This window comes from Phymastichus coffea, unplaced genomic scaffold, assembly GCF_024137745.1.
Source record: "Phymastichus coffea isolate CEN01 unplaced genomic scaffold, Cenicafe_Pcof_1.1 PCOF00002, whole genome shotgun sequence".
Classification (NCBI taxonomy): domain Eukaryota; kingdom Metazoa; phylum Arthropoda; class Insecta; order Hymenoptera; family Eulophidae; genus Phymastichus; species Phymastichus coffea.
This window is the reverse complement of record NW_026706813.1, coordinates 7125461-7146882: the sequence shown is the minus strand read 5'-3', so window position 1 is coordinate 7146882 and position 21422 is coordinate 7125461. Positions and strand designations below refer to the sequence as shown.

General features: G+C 43.0%; 1 protein-coding gene across 8 annotated transcripts in view; it reads right to left on the bottom strand.

Moving 5' to 3' along the window:
* The window catches only part of LOC131663753 (glutamate [NMDA] receptor subunit 1), a 1362975-nt gene that overhangs the window by 461698 nt on the left and 879855 nt on the right, over positions 1-21422 (bottom strand). The window lies entirely within an intron of this gene.

The window sequence follows — 21422 nt, the reverse complement described above, 5'->3', positions numbered from 1 at the left end:
TTGTCATTTTGTAAGAAAGGCACAAGAAAGCTCTAATTAGGTAAATTTTAATGTAAGAAGCTTAAATAAGCTTAAATCTCTCTCTTTTCTCTCTTATCACTTTGTAAAAAAAAGCTCCAATTTGTTCATTTTGTGAAATAAGCAAAAAAAAGCTGGAATTTGTTCATTTTGTGAAATAAGCACAATAAAGTTCAACAACAAAAATACAACGACAGCCCATTAAATGCACCATGTATTACCACAAAAATTATGCCATGAGACGGACGGAGAAATTCGCGGTATGTCTTTAATATAATATAAGATTTTAAATACAATTTTATAGTAGTTATTTGGTAATATATATACAGGGAGTCCCATTTTAAAGGAACCACCCCGAAATTTTCTACGGTAGGCATTCTATAAAAAAATTGTTCCGACAAAAGTTGTTTGGGACAATGAGGAACACCTTTCCCAGAAATCGGATTTGAACTTGAGATTTATTTTCAAGGTCATTTGAAGGCCAAAGTCATTTTTTGAATAGGAACCTACAATTTTGATCCCGATTTGGAAAGAGCGAGTAATTCTACGTTCAGATAAGGTATTATGTGTGGGATGCGGTTAACCCCCCACCCCACGTAAGGTCATGTAGGGGTCAAATTTATTATTTTCTTCATCTATGCACAGGGATGATCGGGCAAGCGTAAGATTAATTGTAATAACCCGATAACTTGCTGGTAATATCTTGCTCCCCCAACCCAATAACTAGACGGTAATATCTTGCTGCAGCACGATATCGGCCTTGACGGTCAAAATTACTCAGGGAGGCTTCGATATCCAAATTACATGAGAATCCGAATCATTGAACGAAGAGAGAGACGTCGACCACAAATACGCCCCGAGAGATAAAAGAATGTCAACAATTAGGAAGTTTACACGGCGTCTAAGCTAAAAAAATGGAAAATAAGCTTTCGTTAATTAAATGAAATAAAATTGTACGTATTCTTCAATAAATCTTGAATGAATCCTTGAATAAAGCCTTGAAAAATGGATAAAAATGGAAATTTAAGCTTTCTTTATTATTAACAAGTTTGCCTAACTTGGCTGGTTACCAAGTCGGCTACTCAAAACACCTCATTTATTTATTTCGGATTTGGAAAGAAAGTTAAACTGGTCACTCCCACGTTGTCTTAATCTATTAAGGCCCTTGCCAAACCTGGGCAAGATAGCGCCAAACTAACTATGCCAATCGTAGGTAAATCGAAAAAAAATACTCGTGTTTTTTCTTTTGACATTTACAATTATTTATCAAAAGTTATTAAAATAAATTATCGAAAGGTAATCATTTGAAGTTTGACAAAAAGACGTTACATACGTTTATTTTATATTTTTTTCCCGTAGAATCAATTTTTGAAAATAATTTTGCAGGAAAATAAATTATTTTTATTCTCTTTTCTGGTGTGATTCCGGAAAAGCCTACAGAGTTTCAACTAAATCGGAAAATAACACTTTTTTAGTATTATTTATGAAAGAGGTGACTCGTGAAAAGTCCTGCTCAGGATAGTTCTCGTGGAAATTTCTTAGTGTCTAGGGACTCAAAAGGGCCAAGTGTGCCAGCTTATTCGAGAAATAAAATTGTTGACATTCTGTTATCTCTCAGAGCATGTCAAGACCGATATCGTGCTGTGCAGCAAGATATTGCCGTCAAAATTATACAAGGAGGCTTCGCTACCCAAACCACGTAGAAATCCGAATCATTGAACGAAGAGAGAGACGTCGACCACGAATACGCAGAAATCGTCATCGCATTACGAGACAGAACAACGATAAATCACGAATTCTCGTTGTTTTGGCAATGGTTGATTTGGATCATCATATCTTTTTGCTGAAATTCAAAGACGTACTGGAATTTCAAGAACAACAGCTGGTACAATTTTGCGGCTTCATAGATTTCATCCGTATCACATAACTTTAACTCAAGCTTTGATGCCAGATGATCTCCACCGTAGACTCGAATTCTGTAATTGGGCATAAACAAGGATTCCCAAAGACCCTGAATTTTTCAGATACATAATGTTTTCGGACGAAGCTACATTTTATAGTAACGGGCAACTCAATCGCCATAATAGTCACTATTGGTCTATCCAGAACCCTCATTGGGTACGTCATGTTGATAATCAGCATAGATGGAGCCTCGTAGTTTGGTGCGGTATAATAAATGGTTATCTGATAGGATCTTATTTTTTATGGAAATGTCAACGGCACAGCCTATCTTAATTTCCTGCGGAATGAATTACCAGAATTATTGGAAGATGTGGACTTGGAAACAAAACGACGATTACGGCTTCATCAGGACGGTGCACCGTCTCATCGCTCATTAATAGTTCGTTACTGCTTGAACCAACGATACCGAAGACGATAGGCATTGGTAGTGACATTACTGAGTGATGTCCAGGATCACCAGATCTAACAAGTCCAGATTTCTTTTTATGGGGCTATTTGAAAAGTATTGTTTATGCACAGCAACCAACAACACGGCAAGATATGATGCAACGCATCATACAAGCTTGTATAGCTATTCCGCGTCACGTTTCGTTGTCCACAGTTGAAAACTTCGAACGTAGAATACAACACTGCATAAATTTGAACGGCGGTATTTTTGAACATTTTATGAGATAAATGTTTGTTACAATCATGACCATAACTCTATCTGTAGTCATCGTCTTGTCTTCATTGGCTGGGCATTCCCACCTTGCCTTATTTGGCCTGGTAATTAATACCTCGCCTTCATTGGCTGGGCATTCCCACCTTGCCTTAATTGGTTGGGTAATCAATACCTCGCCTTCATTGACTGGGCATTCCCACCTTGTCTTAAGTGGTTGGATAATCAATACCTCACCTTCATTGGCTGGGCATTCCCACCTTACCTTAATTGGCTGGGTAATTAATACCTTGCCTTCATTGGCTTGGTAGCCAACATCTTGTCTTGATCGGCCCAGCATTCTCTTTAAAAATAAATCTCAAGGTCAAATTCGATTTCTGGGAAAGGTGTTCCTCATTGTCCCAAACAACTTTTGTCGAAACAATTTTTTTGTAGAATGCCTACCGTAGAAAATTTCGGGGTGGTTCCTTTAAAATGGGTCACCCTGTATATATATACAAGGTGTCAAATAAGTAACGGAACAAGGCTGTAGCTTTGTAGGTAGAGATTATTAGACCAAGGTCAAGGTCATTCCTTTAGTAACTTTCACCGCTGAATCCGATGGTGACCTTGGATTTGACCTTGAGATTGACCTTCAAGGTTATTTCAAGGTCAACTTTGTTTTTTAAATGGGAACCCCTATTTTTGACAACGGCAATCGAAAGAGCGGAAAATTTTACGTCCAAAACGATATTTTAAAATTTTTTTTCATGGCCTTGAGAAGGTCGATTTAAGGTCAAATGCTTGAAAAACTGCCTAAGCGTTTTTTTAATTTTTAAGATATCGAAAAATGACCTCTACAAAATTTGTTCAGAACAGAGTGGGCCACCCAATGCACCAAAAACCTTTGACCTTTAACCTCATTTTGAAGGTCATTTCAAGGTCGAAGTGTTTTTTGTAATGGAAACCCCTCTTTTTGACCCCGGATTAGCACATAGCAAATAAGAGTCGAATCAAAATAAACAGCGTGACGTCACAAAGTAATAGACATAGATATAATGATTTAGGATATTAAAAAAAATATGTTAATTATAGATAATTTCAATATAACAAAGTATTGATTATATAGATTTTAGCATGTAGATTCATAATATTATAATCAAATTCACATTCAATTATGAAATAATAATGAATATCAATATGCAAAGTTGATTTATTTATTACGTTAACATATGAAATATTAGAAAAATAAATAAGTCATATGCAAAGTGAATAAACATAGAACATGAGTAAGAATTGGTTTCATTAATAAGAGCTGTATAATAACTGTTATTAGTAAATAAACAATTAATAATTTATTTAAACAATAAGCTATATATAGAACGAAAATATTAAGTTTATACTTGATAATGATAACTTTATGATTTAGAAATCTTAGATAATTAATCTAATAATTGCATAATAAGATTAAAAAAACCGTTACAAATATGAAAAATTAGTCACAATTCAAATGTTATTAATTAATTTAAATAATTAATTTTGGAGAATACTTCCAAAATTAATCAACTATAAAGTTATATAAAAATTTAAGAATTTTCTATTGTAAATATTGTAATATCACGTTAATTAACTTTATTAGTTAATAACTTTTGACGACACTATTGGCGATAATTGTACATTGTATAAAATCAACAAATAACAAATTCTGTAAAGTTTACATGTGTTAAAAACTTAATATTAATGGTTATTTACTTGTAAATTAAGAAAACTCATTTCTCAAAATTCGCGAATGTCTCTTGAATTTTCGATGAAATCTCTCCTGCAAAAATAAGCGGGAAAATCTGTGTATAAATAGGCCCACCCACAGGCTAGCATTAACTTCTAGCCTTGCAAGGTGAGCGCATGAGTCTGAATAAACTTGGATTATACCTAAGTTCTTTCTCTCATTGTGATTAACTAAGCAAGACTGTCCCTTCCTTATAATTTGAGCTCGACTTATAGAACATCTCGCGCTATAAGAAACTTGGGCCGAATTATATCCTATAAAAGAAAGACTTTAGCTCTGCTTATGGGACAATTCGCACCATAAGAAACTAGGGCATTGTCTGACTTTCCTCGAAACATTATACCTATTTATGTATATTCGAATTACTTACATTTGATTTACTTATTTATTTGATTGACAATTAGAGTAAAATCATTGGAAACAAATTCTTACTCATTAGCTATATTACGAGAGTTCGAATTATTTTATTTATAAGTGATACGAACATCACAACTTCTGGCGTGACTGCTGCACAAGTCCTTCTGATTCTTTCCATCATGTCTAATCTAGTAGTTGGTGCATCTCCATAAACAGCATCTTTACAAAATCCCAAAAAAGAACTATCTAATGGATTGAGATCAGGTGATCTTGGTGGCCATGGGATTGGTCCACCACGACCTATCCAATGATTCCCAAACCGACCATTCAAAACTACCCTAACATTGGCCGCAAAATGAGCTGGAGCACCATCTTATTGGAACTACATAAGCTGTCTAATATTCAATGGAATGTTCTCTAAATATTCGGGCAAATGATTTTCCAGAAAGTCAAGATATCGTGGACCATTGACTGTACCATAAAAAAAATGTGGATCAATTATGTGCCCATTGAAAATTCCGGCCCAAACATTAACACTCCAACGATGTTGATTGATAATTAGACGATGCCAGTGAGGATTAACAGGGGACCAATAATGACTATTGTGTCTGTTAAGCCTGCCATCACTTTTGAAAGTGGCTTCGTCACTAAAACAAATGTTCCAGAAAAAATCTGGATCCTGATCCAATTGATTCAGAGCCCACCAACAGAAGTTCATTCTGAGTAGTCGATCGTTTTCATTTAACTCTTGATGCAGTGTTACGTGATATTGGTGATAACGCACCGATCTTAACATGCGATGAACAGTAGATTTGGAAATTCCCAGTTGGCGTTGAACTGTTCTTGTACTGACATGAGGGTCTAAATGAACGATTGCCAATACCGCAATGAGTCTTGCATCATTGTTATTCAAATATCTGTTTTGACGTCTCTGCCGATGTAAATTATTCCGACGACAGCGTCTTACAATATTAAATATTTGTCTATGGCTTGGGTGGGGCTAGTCAGGAAAGCGTTCAGCATAAAGCCGAGCAGCAGCTCTGTAATTCCGATTGCATTCCCCAAGTGTCAACAGTATTTCAACAACTTCATCCGCTGAATAATTTGCTATTCTGTAGAACAAATATGCGAATCGCAGCATTTTAATGGTAGTACAAGAAGTTTACATTAATTTATACATAATTTTTCATACTTACGGGAAAAAAAGGTTCAACTCCACATGTAGTAGGTAAATAATTTTTTATACTTACAGGAAACAAAAATGTTCAAAGATACTAATTTACACCTTGTTCACGAAATACTACTATCACACTCTCACCTTCATTATTATGTGACGGTGTAGGCCTGTCATGGCCTGTACCGTGTGCGTGCCTCCCTCTCCTTCTTAGGCAAAGGCGCACGGCCGGCATCAAGCGCACGTTATTATCACGTGTCTGATGCCTGCCCTTTTATTTTTCAGCAACGCACGAGAGTGGAAGGAGAAGCCGTGGACGCGACGACGCGATCGAGTATTGAGAGTGCGAGAGAGAGAGAGAGAAAAGGCAATAGTCTAGTAGTTGGGCTTGGCGCGCGGCACTTGTCGCGACCGACATTGCCGTGTGCCGCCGATTAGGAGGCGAGTGGTGGGAGAAGGCGCGAGTAGCCGGCTTCTCATGCACTCGCGACAGAGTTACGCGACGCGCGCGACAGCAATCAGTCGTACGAGCTAGTTGGTGACCATCGCTGCCTGCTCTTTGTTCGGGAAGAAGTCTGCATTCCTCAGCAGATTGGCCGGACGGAACTTCCTCTGCCAGCGACGCAGCAGTCAGGAGTTGCCCTGCAAGAAGCTGTCATCGAGGCAACACCGGACAGCCTTTTCTGCCAGGTCGCCGGCCACGCAGCAGCCAGGGGTTTTCCAGCCTAGCCGCCAGTGAGACACCTTCAAGGCTGTCAGCAACAGCGACGTCCACCAATTTGGTCAGGTCACCGATTCCTCTCTCTCTATATCTCTGTCTTTCCTCGGCGATTCTCACGGTTCGCGTTGCTACGCCAGGCTTTTCCGAGCCGGCGTAGTTTTCGGCAGTGTGTAAATTTAAGTAATTGTTTGAGCCGGTTAATGAGGTGACATGGCGCTAACGTGCCGGTCATCTCGTTTAGAATAAGTTCGCGTGTTAATAGTAATAAGTTTTTTGTGTTCTCGTCGGCACTCGTGGTAGTGCGTTTATAATAAACGTGTGTTAGCGAATTGTGTGTGAAGTTATTTTGCCCGCTGTTCTCCTTCCTGCTTTGCTTGGAGCGATACACCGCCTCCCTTGCCTTCCCCCTTTATAAATAATTGGTAATAGTAGTGAATATATCGGCATTGCATGCCGACGCTATTACATAGATGTAGGTGAGAAGTTAGAATCGGATGCAAACGAAAGTAAGCAAGTCGTTTGTAGGCCGGGTAGTGAGGTCGTTTACGATGTAGCTGACGAGAAGCTGGAGAGACCAGATCTCGTAGTTAGTGGAGAGTCTATTTCCTCAGCGTTGAACGGGCCCCTAAAGCCAGAGAACCAAAAATCGAGCATTTCGCGCGGCGGAAAAGTCTCGATTCAACGTGTTAATGCTAGGGCCGATCGTGAACAGCGGGACGAGGCGACAAGCAGAACATTGCTTAAGTACGATGCGTGGGATGCGGTCGGAACAAACAAAGTTCAGCTTAGCGTGGACTCTTCCACATCTGACGACACGGCCGGTTCAACAAATTCGCGCATAGATAATGCGCACATATTTGACGAACCCGCCAACTCCCTAGCTTTGGGCAAGCGTCCGGTTGTCTGTACAGACGCACCGTCCGTTTCGGTGAGGGGGGAGACTGAGGATAGCTCAGTACCTTTGCTAAGAACGGAAGAGTCGGATCAAGCATTAGTAGCCGTGACAGAAAATAGGTTTTTCTTGAAGGTGAAGATAGGCAATGAAGTCTATAACGCGCTGCTGGACTCGGGTGCTCAGGTGTCCGTTGTAGGACCGAGACTTGCACAAAGATACGAGGAACGTTTGAGGCCGCCAACTATATTCGTGCAAGGTATTTCAGGCGAAAAGGCGCGAACATTGGGCGATCTCAGACTGTGTGTTGAGATAGGTGGTAGAATCGCCTGGCTGACAGTGACGGCCGTGTCAACTTTAAAACACGACCTGATATTAGGCGCGGATTTCTGTAAGAACTGGCAAATCAACATTGATTTCGAGAATCGTGCTTGGCGGTCAGGTGATCAGAGTGATTGGTGTCAATTTGCCGACGAAGGTAGTGAAGCAGTTGACGTGTTTGTTGAATGCGCAGGTTTGAATAGGTACGAAGAGACTCAGCGCGAGACGATCATGGCGCTTGTTCGCCGGATCGTCCCCGAGTCTGGTGATTCACCGGCAATCACAAATGTTATCGAGCATATTATCGATGTAGGTGACGCGCGCCCAATTAAAACGCCAATGCGTCGAATGTCGCCGAAAATCTTGGCCTTCCTGCAGGAAGAAACGATGCGCCTGTGGAAGGCAAAGATAATCAGGCCGTCGAACAGTCAATGGTGTAGCGCGCCGGTAGTCGTACGTAAGCAAGACGGCGGTTATAGATTTTGTCTAGATTTTAGGCCGGTTATTAAAGTGACAAAGATTGACGCTTATCCAATGCCAAGCATGGACTCAATCTTAGACAGGTTGCGCGGCGCGGTCCATCTTTCGAAAATCGACTTAAAGTCAGCATTCTGGCAGATTCCGCTCTCGGAACCGAGCAAGCAGTATACAGCTTTTGCAGTACCGGGATTAGGTCTCTGGGAGTTCGAAAGGATGCCGTTCGGTTTGGTAAACGCGCCGGCAACGTTCATGAGAGTCATGGACGCACTTTTCGGGCCTGAATACGAACCGCACGTTTTCTGGTACCTCGATGATTTACTAGTAGTTAGCGCGGACTTTGAAAGTCATGTCTTTTGGCTAGAAAGGGTATTAAAAAGGTTAGGTAGCGTAGGTCTGGAAATTAATCTCGAGAAGTCGGATTTCTTCTGCACAGAAGTGACGTACTTGGGCTACCGCTTAGACAGTGAGGGTTTGCGTCCGGACGACAATAAGGTGCAACCGATTGTAGACTATCCGGCTCCGAGCAACGTAGCTCAGTTGCGTCGCTTTCTCGGGATGGTAGGCTGGTACTCTAGGTTTATCGAACACGAAAGTGATATTAAAGTTCCTCTAACAAAATTAATTCGTAAAGATCAACCGTGGGACTGGGGTGAAGCTCAGCAAGTCGCATTTGAAAGGTTGAAGCGCGCGTTGACTGAGGCGCCTGTTCTTGCGCGCCCGGACTTCGCGCGCCCTTTCTACTTGCACTGCGACGGTTCATCTTTTGCGGTAGGCGCGTGTTTAGTTCAAATATTCGACGATGGCGAGCATCTGATATGCTATGCCAGCCGAATGCTTAACACTCATGAGCGTAACTACACAGTTAGTGAGATAGAGTTTTTAGCCGTTCTATTCGCGGTAAAGAAATTTAGACCGTACATAGAAGGGTCACACTTTATAGTAGTTACTAATCATAGCGCGCTTACGAAAATTTTGAATAAGAGAGAACTTACAGGTCGGTTAGAGAGGTGGGTACTTGAGTTTCAGCAGCACGACTGTGAGATAGTACATAGGAAAGGGGCATTACACCATGTGCCAGACGCGCTATCTAGAGAATTCGAAGGCGAATATGAGGTATGCGCGTTTGAGGACACGAGCGCTAAGTGGTATTTGCAACGAATACAGGACGTGTTATCTAGGCCAAAAAAGTATAGGACTTGGAGGGTGGAGGGTAGCACGCTCTATAAATTCATGCAGAACCATTTGCTCGATCCGATCACTAACAGAGAAGAGTGTTGGCGCATGGTAGTGCCGGTCGAGCATAGAGAACGTGTGTTGCGCGATGCTCATTGCGAGCCCTCCTCTGGACATTTAGGCCGGGAAAAGACTTACGATAGGATAGCACGTGAGTACTACTGGCCGGGCGTTTGGTACGACGTTAGTACCTTTATTGCCGAATGTAAAAAGTGCCAGGAGTACAAGACTGTACAACAGGCGCCGCTCGGTCTGATGGGAAAGCGTGCAGTAGAACGCCCCTGGGCCGTAGTAGCCACGGACGTAGTCGAGCTACCGCGTAGCAAAAACAGGTTTCGGTATATGGTCGTGTTTCAAGATCTATTCACCAAGTGGATAGAACTGAAACCACTTAGGTCGGCAGACGGGCCTGCTCTCGCCGCTGCCTTGGAAGAATTAATTCTATTTAGATGGGAAACGCCAGAGTACTTGATAAGTGATAATGCGAAATCATACAAGAGCGTGATCTTCCAGGGTATGTTGCGAGAGCATGGCATTGAGTACGTGTTGTGCCCCGCATATCATCAGCAGAGCGATCCGGTTGAACGCATCAATAAGACGCTGAAAACCATGATTGCTATGTTCGTTGATAAAGACCACCGAAGCTGGGACCGTTATTTGCACGAGTTTAGGCACGCTTTAAATACCGCGACGCAGTCGTCGACTAAGGTATCACCGGCGTTCTTAAACTTTGGTAGAGATCCTCGGCCGGTTAAAAGTCTTAGAAGAGAGTTGGAAAAGAAGTTGCCTATCACGAAAATTGATACGCAAGCGTGGACGGATCGGTTAACGCGATTGAATGTGCTTCGAGACCTAGTGGCGAAACATATTGAAGAAGCTCAAGAAAGGCAGAAGCGTCAATATAATAGAGGTAGAAAGCAAGTACTTTTCCAAGTAGGCGATCTAGTCTGGCGGAAAGTCCATACGCTTTCTAACGCTGCCGCGGGTAAGAACGCGAAATTAGATCCGAAGTACGACGGTCCGTTTAAGATTATTAGCGTAGTTTCACCCGAGATTTATGAGTTGCAAACAGATAGCAAACACCGTAGCACGAGAGTACATGTATCGGAATTGAAGCGATACATACCACCTCGTAGAGTTAAAGGTTGTGAGTAGACTGTATATCTGTTTATTTTAATTGTTTAACGTATGTGCTGTTTTATTTTGTTTGTAGGTTTTATATTATTAGTACTATGGAAGGTACGCCGATGGAGTCAGGAGCAGCCGTACCCGTTGAGCCTGATCGCTCTGCGCAATCCGTTGACGCGATCGAGTTGAGCGCCGCGCTTCACGTCGAATAGCCGATGGCGCTGGAGCAGGTGGAATTGAGCCAGGCTGAGAAACCTGCCACTCTTCCTTTGCAGGAAGAGCAGGCGGCCTCTCAAGCCGAAGCTCAGCCACTGCCTCCAAGTGCCTCGACTGTCCAGCTTAGTAGTGCCGGTTCGGGCCGCGACGTGCCGATTCCTCCCCCGTTGCCGGCGGGACCGGTCCCGGCCGAAGTGGGTAGCCAGGTACACCTCGTTAGGAAAGGCAAGGCTCCGCAAACGGTACTCCGTTTAGCTAAGCAGACCTGGTCGGCGGCAGTGAGGAAGTGCGCTTCCTTCCGACTCACAACTCTCGCGATACGCGAAGCCGCGGAGAAATCTCGTGTCATGTCCGCCTCGGCAGGTTTGTTCCAGCCACCGGCTGGAGAGGACTCCCGGAGTGATTCGTCGCCGGACCGACTCCCCGCGGCCGGTTGCGCCGTTAGACCGGTAATAGGGAGAGCCGCTAAGACGCGCGCGAATTCGCGAAGACGAGTTGGCCGTACGCCGTTGCCATCTCCGTCGGCACGTTCCACGGGCACGAACGGGGTACTCGAAATGCTCGACGACGACGGTAGTTCGACCGAGAAGAGTGCGCGGGCCGCTGATGCGCCTAAGGTGGCGCCTCAGAGGCACATGCACGAACCTTTGCCGTGGAAGCCTCTCGAGCTTCAGAGGCTGGACCCGGCCTACCAGTTCGCAAGAACTGGTGGCCCGAGTGGTTTCGCACCGGCGGGCTACTCGGCCGACGAGAGAAGGCACGAACACGAGGAGCGGGTAAACGCGGGACGGAGGCGAAATCGAGGTCGGCTCAATCTATCCTCGTGTAACATAGAATCGCCGCTGCACTCGCGGAACCCAATGCCGCCGTCTTCGGCTCGCCTGGTCGCGGACGTTGCGTCAATTGACCCCGACCAACGTACCGGGGCTTCGGCGGGTCGAGCGGCGAGTCACATTGTGGCTCGAAGGCTTGGGCCCTGCGGGAGTGGTGTCGGCGCTATGGAGGTGGACGGGCCGTCGGTGCCCTCGCCGTCTCCTCTGTCACCGTTGCCGGTCCTCCCCGTGCCGACTGTTGAGCGCGCCTCGACATCATCAGAGGCGTGCCCACCAGTGAGGCGCGAGGGTGCACGCGCGGAAAGGTCATTGCCGATGAATACGCCGGCTAGAGTAGGCGCCTCGAACCCTGAGGTCAGGCTTGCGAGGGGAGTCTTCCTCTGCGGGTTGGCTTCGGTGCCGTGGGACGATCAACTAGATCTCCCACCGTACCGGTGTTTCAACTGTCGGACGGGCTCCCACCGCAGGACTGACTGTACGAGGCCGCCACTCAGACGCGACTTTTGTCGGAATTGTGGCCGTTTGGACACGATTGTCGACAGCTGTCCGCGTTGTAGCCAAGCGTATTTACGGGAGCAAGCGCAGTTGCGAGCGATTCTGGACGCCCCGACCTCGGTCTCGAGTGAGCCGCTGGCGAGTGTGGTGTCTGTCCCACAAGACAGGCCCGCGCCACAGCAGGCTCCTCGAGAACCGGAGCCCCAAGTTTCGGTTCCATCGACAGTCGCGACGGCCACCTCGGGAGTGGCTAGGAAGAAACGCCATCGTTCGGGAAAGGCTGGCCCGAAAAAGCGCTTGGCAGCAGACGAGCGACGTTGAGTCTCGGTCGCCCAACGGGTCGAGCTCGCTGCCGACGGAAGCTGCCCCGATGGAAACATCGGAGGCGACCCCGCCGGTAGCAGCGGTCACGAGCGGTCAACGGCTCAGTGGTGCTGGCTCCCTTACCCCAGTGGCGGAGGAATTAAGAGCCCTCCGCCTCAAGTATTTGGAGAGGAGAGATTAGTCTCCGAAGGCAAGGTATGGTATTCTTTTTGAGGCGGATACGTGCGTGTGGCGTCCTGGCGCGCCGTTGATTCGACCGGGTTTTGCGTTAATTAAAAGTTCTTTTTTCTTGGATTCTTTTTCTTTTAGAATAATCGTTTTGCTCTTGTGCTTGATGTTATAAGACTTAGCTTGTATAGATCGGTCATTCATTCGAATCTTCGTTTAGACAATGAAACTTGGATTAAGCTAGATTAAGTATTTTAAGTTTATGTGTAAGCTATTTTTTGTTTGTAGCGTTTGACCGAGCCGTGAGCTATTTGCCGGAAAGAGAGAGAGAGCTTAAGGAGAGCTTAAAGAGAGGTAAGGCCTTGTCTCCAAGGGAAAGCTTCGGCCTTCGGAGGGGCTGTGACGGTGTAGGCCTGTCATGGCCTGCACCGTGTGCGTGCCTCCCTCTCCTTCTTAGGCAAAGGTGCACGGCCGGCATCAAGCGCACGTTATTATCGCGTGCCTGATGCCTGCCCTTTTATTTTTCAGCAACGCACGAGAGTGGAAGGAGAAGCCGTGGACGCGACGACGCGATCGAGTATTGAGAGTGCGAGAGAGAGAGAGAGAGAAAAGGCAATATTCTAGTAGTTGGGCTTGGCGCGCGGCACTTGTCGCGACCGACATTGCCGTGTGCCGCCGATTAGGAGGCGAGTGGTGGGAGAAGGCGCGAGTAGCCGGCTTCTCATGCACTCGCGACAGAGTTACGCGACGCGCGCGACAGCAATCAGTCGTACGAGCTAGTTGGTGACCATCGCTGCCTGCCCTTTGTTCGGGAAGAAGTCAGCATTCCTCAGCAGATTGGCCGGACGGAACTTCCTCTGCCAGCGACGCAGCAGTCAGGAGTTGCCCTGCAAGAAGCTGTCATCGAGGCAACACCGGACAGCCTTTTCTGCCAGGTCGCCGGCCACGCAGCAGCCAGGGGTTTTCCAGCCTAACCGCCGGTGGGACACCTTCAAGGCTGTCAGCAACAGCGACGAAATTGGTCAGGTCACCGATTCCTCTCTCTCTTTATATCTCTTCCTTTCCTCGGCGATTCTCACGGTTCGCGTTGCTACGCCAGGCTTTTCTGAGCCGGCGTAGTTTTCGGCAGTGTGTAATTTAAGTAATTGTTTGAGCGGGTTAACCAGGTGACATGGCGCTAACGTGCCGGTCATCTCGTTTAGATTAAGTTTGCGCATTATTGTTAATAAGTGTTTGTACTTTCGCCGGCACTCTAGGTAGTGCGTTGTAATAAACGGTTTGTCAACGAGTTGTGTGTGTGAAATCATTTGCCCGCTGTTCTCCTTCCTGCTTTGCCTGGAGCGATACACCGCCTTCCTTGCCTTCCCCCTTTATAAATAATTGGTAATAGTAGTGAATATATCGGCATTGCACGCCGACGCTATTACAATTATTATTATTATTGTTATTATTTTCACGTCCATATCATTTCATTCACCATGAAATTGTCATTCAAACGTAAGTTAAAGATAGGATCATTTCGATTCCGATGATATGGTAAAAAAAAGAAGCGATGTTGTCATAGATAATCTACGTAGAATAAGTTTTTAATGCCTACACAGGCTCCTTAAAAATCGCTTTCTCAGAATGTCACTGAGCTAGAATTTTTTCCGTTTAAGAAATTGGAGCAGGCAGCAGATTTTCATCCGATTAGAGAATCGAACGATTTTCACGAAGAAAACTACTTTGACTTGTACATTACGTTGCGAAGTTGAAGCGATTCTTCAGAATCTCATCTAATAACCTCATCTAATTTTAGAATGCCAACACTATCAGAATCCGCAATTAAAAGTGGGTGTTCTTTAAAAAAAACAAAGTTGACCTTTCAGAACCTACGATTAATTATACTTTCAAATGATGTATCATATGTGGGGTCCGGGAGACCCCACATATGATACATATACTTTCAAATGATGTATCATATGTGGGGTCTCCCGGACCCCACATATGATACATCATTTGAAAGTATAATTAATCGTAGGTTCTGAATCCAGTGTCAAAAATAGGGGTCCCTATTCAAAAAACAAAGTTGACCTTGAAATGACCTTGAGGGGTCTCTCGGACCCCACGTATAATAGGTTATCTTATGGTAGAATTGCCCGCTCTATCCGAATTCAGTGTCAAAAATAGGGGTTCCTATTCAAAAAAACAAAGTTGACCTTGAAATGACCTTGAAAATCAAGTTCAAGGTCAAGTTTGAGGTTATCATAAGTTGACCCCCTCCGAACCATACAACTTTGGTTTGAAACATTTTTCAATTACCTTGCCCAGTTTTGAGATATCCTACTGGGCAAGTTAAAATGGGACACCCTGAATAATGTAACGGGGTATGAATTCCGTATTAATTCCTTTGTCTTGCCCAATGCGCAGTCGTACTGGAATGCGCGCGACGAGATCCAAATATTCAATTTTGTTAACTAACCGAGGAACAGGAAAGGACGGGTAACAGTCAACCAACTTACTAATAGCAAAAGACAAAAGTAAATTAATGTTTCAATCATACACAGACTAGTTTATTTACTATGTAATCTACAACGCATTTGGACCGCGCATTTACGCTTATTTGATGTGCGCGACAATCTTACGCGCCGCCATTTCGTTTACAGTCGCTCGTTCGAATTACTCGCCTGCATGTTCGCTTGCTACCGATTTCCTTACGTTCGTAGACGTAAAGGGAGAGCTAAAATATGAAGCGCGGTCGTTTAGCAAAAATTATAACGCGAAGCTGGCCAGCTTACCTTAATTGACTAGTCGCGCTATCAAGGGGAGCAATTCGTCGTCGCTTCTTAACACGTGGCTTAGGTTGCCGCTTTTCCACACTGAAAACGAGGCCTCTTTAATCGCCGTACTACTTCCACCAGGCAGATGCAGCAACCTCGTGGCTGGCTTACAATGGCGTTCCAGCTAACCACTCGAAGCCGCAGCAACAACAAAAACTATTGGCAATCTAGTATTCGCGCTACTTGCGACGTTCACACTCACGCAGGCTGTCGTCGATTGTATTGTTCAACATTTTTTTTTACAACTTTTATAAACAAAATAATGTAAAAAAAAATATTTAATGCATCTTCAATGTTTAAGCAATAAACTATAAAATTTTCAACTAAAAATCTTGTATAGTTTAAGAAAAAAAAAATCGCAAAGTTTTGGTTCATTTTTGCCCATCTATTTAGGGATACCCCCTTAAGCTCAAGGTCACTGTTGTTTGACCCTACAATTTGAGGGTGGTTCCTTTAAAATGGGACACCCTGTATATTACTTCATGAAAATGTACAAAGATATCATTTACAGATTGAACATCATAGCGCTGGTAGATTTCAATTTATTATTTCATGTACACTACCGTCCATAAAGATTTGCCATCCCCTTGCTGAAATCATTAAAACTTTAGAGTTTTATGGCTCAGTTTCTATAAGAGCTAGAAAATCCTGTGGGGTCTCGTTTGAAAGGTCTTGCCAAGACCTTTCAAATGTTGTAAAACATAATTGATTTTATTTGTTTTTCGTACAACTTGTGACGTCATAAACAAATTGTTTTTTTTAAATGTTTTCACATCAACTTCGACCCCGATTTATTTATATAACGGATTCTACGATGGAAAAACTGTATAAGCCATTCGATAGAGCTTTCAAAAAGCTACAAAATCCATATCCGGAAAATTTTTTTACCTTTATTTTTTATGAGCTATATGGTATTTTATACAAAAACAAAGATTTTCAAAAAATGGGCTGTATTTTTTTTATTTTCAACTCTAAAGAAAAAACTTTCAGAAGAAAAAATGTAGTATCTTGCAAGAGCTATCAAATGCGCCACTCAAAATTTGAAAAAAAATTTTTTTTTCACGTTTTTTAGAATTGAAATTTTTCTAGAAAAAAAACTCAAATTACATACTATATATTTAATAAAATTAGTAAGTAACTAGTATTTATAACTGAATGGGCTTATAAACAATGATAACAAGATACATTTATTGTATTCGACGTTTGTAACAGAGGAATTTGCATTGTTTTCATTTTTAATGACTTTCTACAGTATTGTCCTCACCGATAATCCCTGTGATAATCACTGAGTGTTTACGTGGTTTGATTTACTTGACTTTCATGAATATATACACATAGCAGAGAATATGTACGGAAATTCAGTCTCTTACCAGCTTTAATGAGTGAAATATCAATGTGTCCAATCTAGTCAGTAAATTATGCATGTATTTTTTGTTCATTAAAAATGACGAAAAAAAGACACTTAAGCATTGAAGAGCGATCTGAGATAGCAACCTTGCATAAAGTGAATAAAAGTAATAATGAAATTTCCAAAATTTTGAATATTCCAAGAAGAACAGTTGATTATAACATTAAAAAATTCATAACTCAAGGAAATATCAAAAACAAAAAAATTTCAGGAAGGCCTAGCAAAACTACGAGCGCTACTGATAAACACATTTGTAGTACAAGTACACATAATCCAAGACTCACGACACCCGAACTTGCTGTTGAAACTCAAAAAGCGTATGATGTTAAACTTAGTGTTACTACGATAAACAAACGACTTCATGAAGATGGACGGTCAAATAGCAATTAAAAAGCCTTTACTAAAACCGATTAATAAAAAGAAACGATTGGCTTGGGCCAGAAAACATAAAATTTGGACCATTGATGATTGGAAAAAAATTTTGTGGTCTGATGAGAGCAAATTCGAGGTTTTTGTAAGTAAACGTAGATGTTTTGTGCGGGGAAAAAATAAGCAAAAACATTTAGAGAAAAATATGTGTGCTTTGGTTAAACATGGTGGCGGCTCAGTAATGGTATGGGGTTGTTTTGGTGGTTCTAAGGTTGGTGACCTTAAAATTGATGGCAAGTTGAAAAAAGAAGGTTACAAAAAATTTCTTGAAAAAAATGTTGTTTCTTCCGGAACAAGAATAATTGGTCGCAAATTTACGTTCCAACAAGATAACGACACAAAGCATACTTCAAAGTTATGTAAAAGTTATCTTGCTCAATTGGAGAAGGAAAAAAAATTAGTTGTGATGGAATGGCCACCGTACTCTCCTGATCTTAACCCTATCGAACTGTTGTGGGATAATCTAGATAGAGCTGTAAGGAAGGTAGGACCTACTTCCCAGAATGATCTTTGGAATATCTTAGAAAATGAGTGGAAGAAAATAAGTGCAGAAACTTTAGAGAAACTTGTAGCACGAATGCCTCGAATTTGTAAAGTAGTCATAGCAAACAAAGGTGGACATTTCGATGAAAAAAACGTTTAAATAATTAGTATTGTCTCGTTTTTGTTTACAACTGAAATTTATATTCAGATTGTGATAATTATTAATTACAAGCGTTATTTGTATTATAAAAAATGAAATTATTATTGTTATGTTATTATTGAAACGTTGTAATAAATAAATTTTGTAGAAAAATTGTAACCAAATTATGTTAATCTATTCTGAGTAAGTAATAAATTATGGTTCAATAAATGTATCTTGTTATCATTGCTTGTAAGCCCATTCAGTTATAAATACTAGTTACTTACTAATTTTATTAAGTATTGTAACAGGCTGCCGTTTAGTCTATAATCCTGCAGACGTACCTTTAATTGCGACTAAACGACCCCTTGTTATCTCTGTGCACAAGGCACAGTAACCTACCTTGCCTCGAAGTGCGCCTGCGCAGAGTCTCTTCACCGTTCCGAGTTGGGTTCCCCCAACTCACCGCTTGGCGGCGCTGTCGCCCCTTGCTAGTAGCGCTCGAGCGGCCGCCGTCGGAACCCAAGGCGTCGATTCGCGTCTACCTGTACTCGCACGGTCCGTGCTGCGTAACCGGCGAATTCGAATCGGACGTAAACACTGAAAATAAACACGGGCGCGACCTCCGGACAAAGGAAAGACACAATAACGACTCTTTGATTCGTTAGAAACGATAAAAATGCACTTTATTAATGCAGTTGACCTACACGGGGAATTGGCCGAGAGACTTACGCACGCACGCGTGAATGACAAGACACGCAAATTGCGAGAGAGAGAGAAAACCGCGATTCCCGCGAACTACCTGCTCGCACGCAATAAACAAATTCTTCGCGCTCGCTGCGCGGACTCGCACGCAAATTATGACAATAATTAAACAAGGGAAGAAGGTGCACCTACCGCGAAAACGATGAGGATACGGTGGCCAACCGTATCCGACAAACACGCTGTTAATCGACTGATCCGCTGCTTGCTGCACCGCTTCTATTGCTGTCGCTGCTGTTGTTGTTGTCGCCACTGATGTTGCTGCTGTTGATGCTGCTGCTGTTGCTGCTACTGCAGTTGCTGCTACTGCTATTGCTGCTGCTGCTGCTGCACATCCACCCACGCACTCCAGTCACAATGTCAATGGCAAAACACAAAACTCGGGAGGTTGGAGGTTAGCGCGACGCTGACGGACTGAGTAACACAGTCATACTGCCTGTCGGAGCCTCCCCTCCCGGTCATTGCCCCTTACGCGCTCTCTCTCTCCCACGGACCGAACGCGGCTCCTCTCGCTTAGCCGCTCGTTAACTTCGCGCGAGTCTACGATTTCGGTAATCGTTGCAGTATATGTAATTTCAGTTTTTTTTCTAGAAAAATTTCAATTCTAAAAAACGTGAAAAAAAAATATTTTTTTAAATTTTGAGTGGCGCATTTGATAGCTCTTGTAAAATACTACATTTTTTCTTCTGAGAGTTTTTTCTTTAGAGTTGAAAATAAAAAAAATACAGCCCATTTTTTGAAAATCTTTGTTTTTGTATAAAACACCATATAGCTTATAAAAAATAAAGGTAAAAAAGTTTTCCGGATATGGATTTTGTAGCTTTTTGAAAGCTCTATCTATTGGCTTATACAGTTTTTCCATCGTAGAATCCGTTATATAAATAAATCGGGGTCGAAGTTGATGTGAAAAAATTTAAAAAAAACAATTTATTTATGACGTCACAAGTTGTACAAAAAACAAATAAAATCAATTATGTTCTACAACATTTGAAAGGTCTTGGCAAGACCTTTCAAATGAGACCCAGCAGGATTTTCTACCTCTTATAGAAACTGAGCCATAAAATCTAAAGTTTTGATGATTTCAGCAAGGTGATGGCAAATCTTTATGGACGGTAGTGTAACAAATGTACCTTTATTTCAATAAAGGTTGTACAATAAATTTTACCATATAATATTTTATAGAGAGCTAAATGAGTTATGGGTGTTTCTACTAAAACAGGTTTCGACTTGTTTGAATGGACTGCAACGATCCCCGAGAATCGATTTGACTCGCTTAGGTTACTGAGCGGCTGAGCGTAACAGCCGCGATCGGTTTGAGTGAGAGAGGGCGCGTAGGGGCAATGACCGGGAGGGTAGGGTTTGCTAGCCAGGATGACTGTGACATTCAGTCCGGCTGCATCGTAGCGATCTAGAGAGAACAGAGTGTTTTCCCCTTTTTCGAGCGAGATCCAGAGAGTGCATCGAGTGCGAGTGTGGAGCGCGAGTGCGAGCACTGAGTAGCGTGCTTATCCTCTGCGACTCCTGCAGCCACACAACGACGACAGCAGAGCAACAGACGCAGAGGCAGCTCATCAACAACGAATTAGACGGGTACGGTTGGCCGCCGTATCCCCATCAATCTCGCGGTAGGTGTTTACCTCTATTTATTGTCATCAGCGTGCGATCCCGCACAGCGAGTGCGGTGAATCATAAAAAGCGTGCGAGCGGTTAGTTCGCGGCGATCGCGATTTTCTCTCTCTCTCTCCCCGTGTGTATTGTCATCCGAATTCGCGTGCGTGAGTCTCTCGGCAACATTCTCCCTTGTATTCAATTCAAGTCAATGAAGTGGTCAGTGGTTTATACTTAACGATCGTATTGTTTTGTCTTTCCTTTGTCCGGGAACCGTGTTATTGTTTACGTTCAATTCGAACGCGCCGGTAATATAGCACGGATAGCGTAGGCAACGTGAGAAGCGGCTCGCCAACCGAGTTACCAGCAGCGGCCGACGAAGCGCTGCTAAGCGAGCGCGCCAGCGCCCCAAGCGGAGAGTTCGCGAACCCAACTTCGATCGGTGAGAGAACTCTGCGCAGGCGCACTCCCGGACAAGGTGAGTTAATGTGCTTCTAGCACATAGATAACAAGGCGTCGTTTAGCCAATCGAATAGGTATATTCAAGAGGAATTACAGGTTAAACGGCAGCCTGTTACAGGACCTACAAATGATGATGTTCAAATGGAAGTACCCCTCAAGTAAGAGTGAAGGTTGGGGCTCTTACCATTTAACTAAAACAAAATCTATTTATTATTGTGATATTTATTAAAAAAAAGTCATTTTACGCATACTTCTTTCTCTTTTCATGTATATAAAGTCTTATCTATTCACGAATTGCGCGAGTTGTCGAATTCCAACCATTTTACATATACTTGATTGCATCGTTTCCTCAGAACTTCTTCAATAAGATACGAGGGTCGTTTGAAAAGTCCGTGCAAAAATAAAAACTGCTTGATTTTTTTTAATAAATCTTTTTTATTTTTTAACATAGTCTCCTTTTAGGCTTATACACTTCATCCAACGCTACTGTACTTTGTTAATCTCTTCCAAATAATAGGATTTGTCCAAGGCTGTAAAATAGGCATTCGTTTCTGCAATCACTTCCTC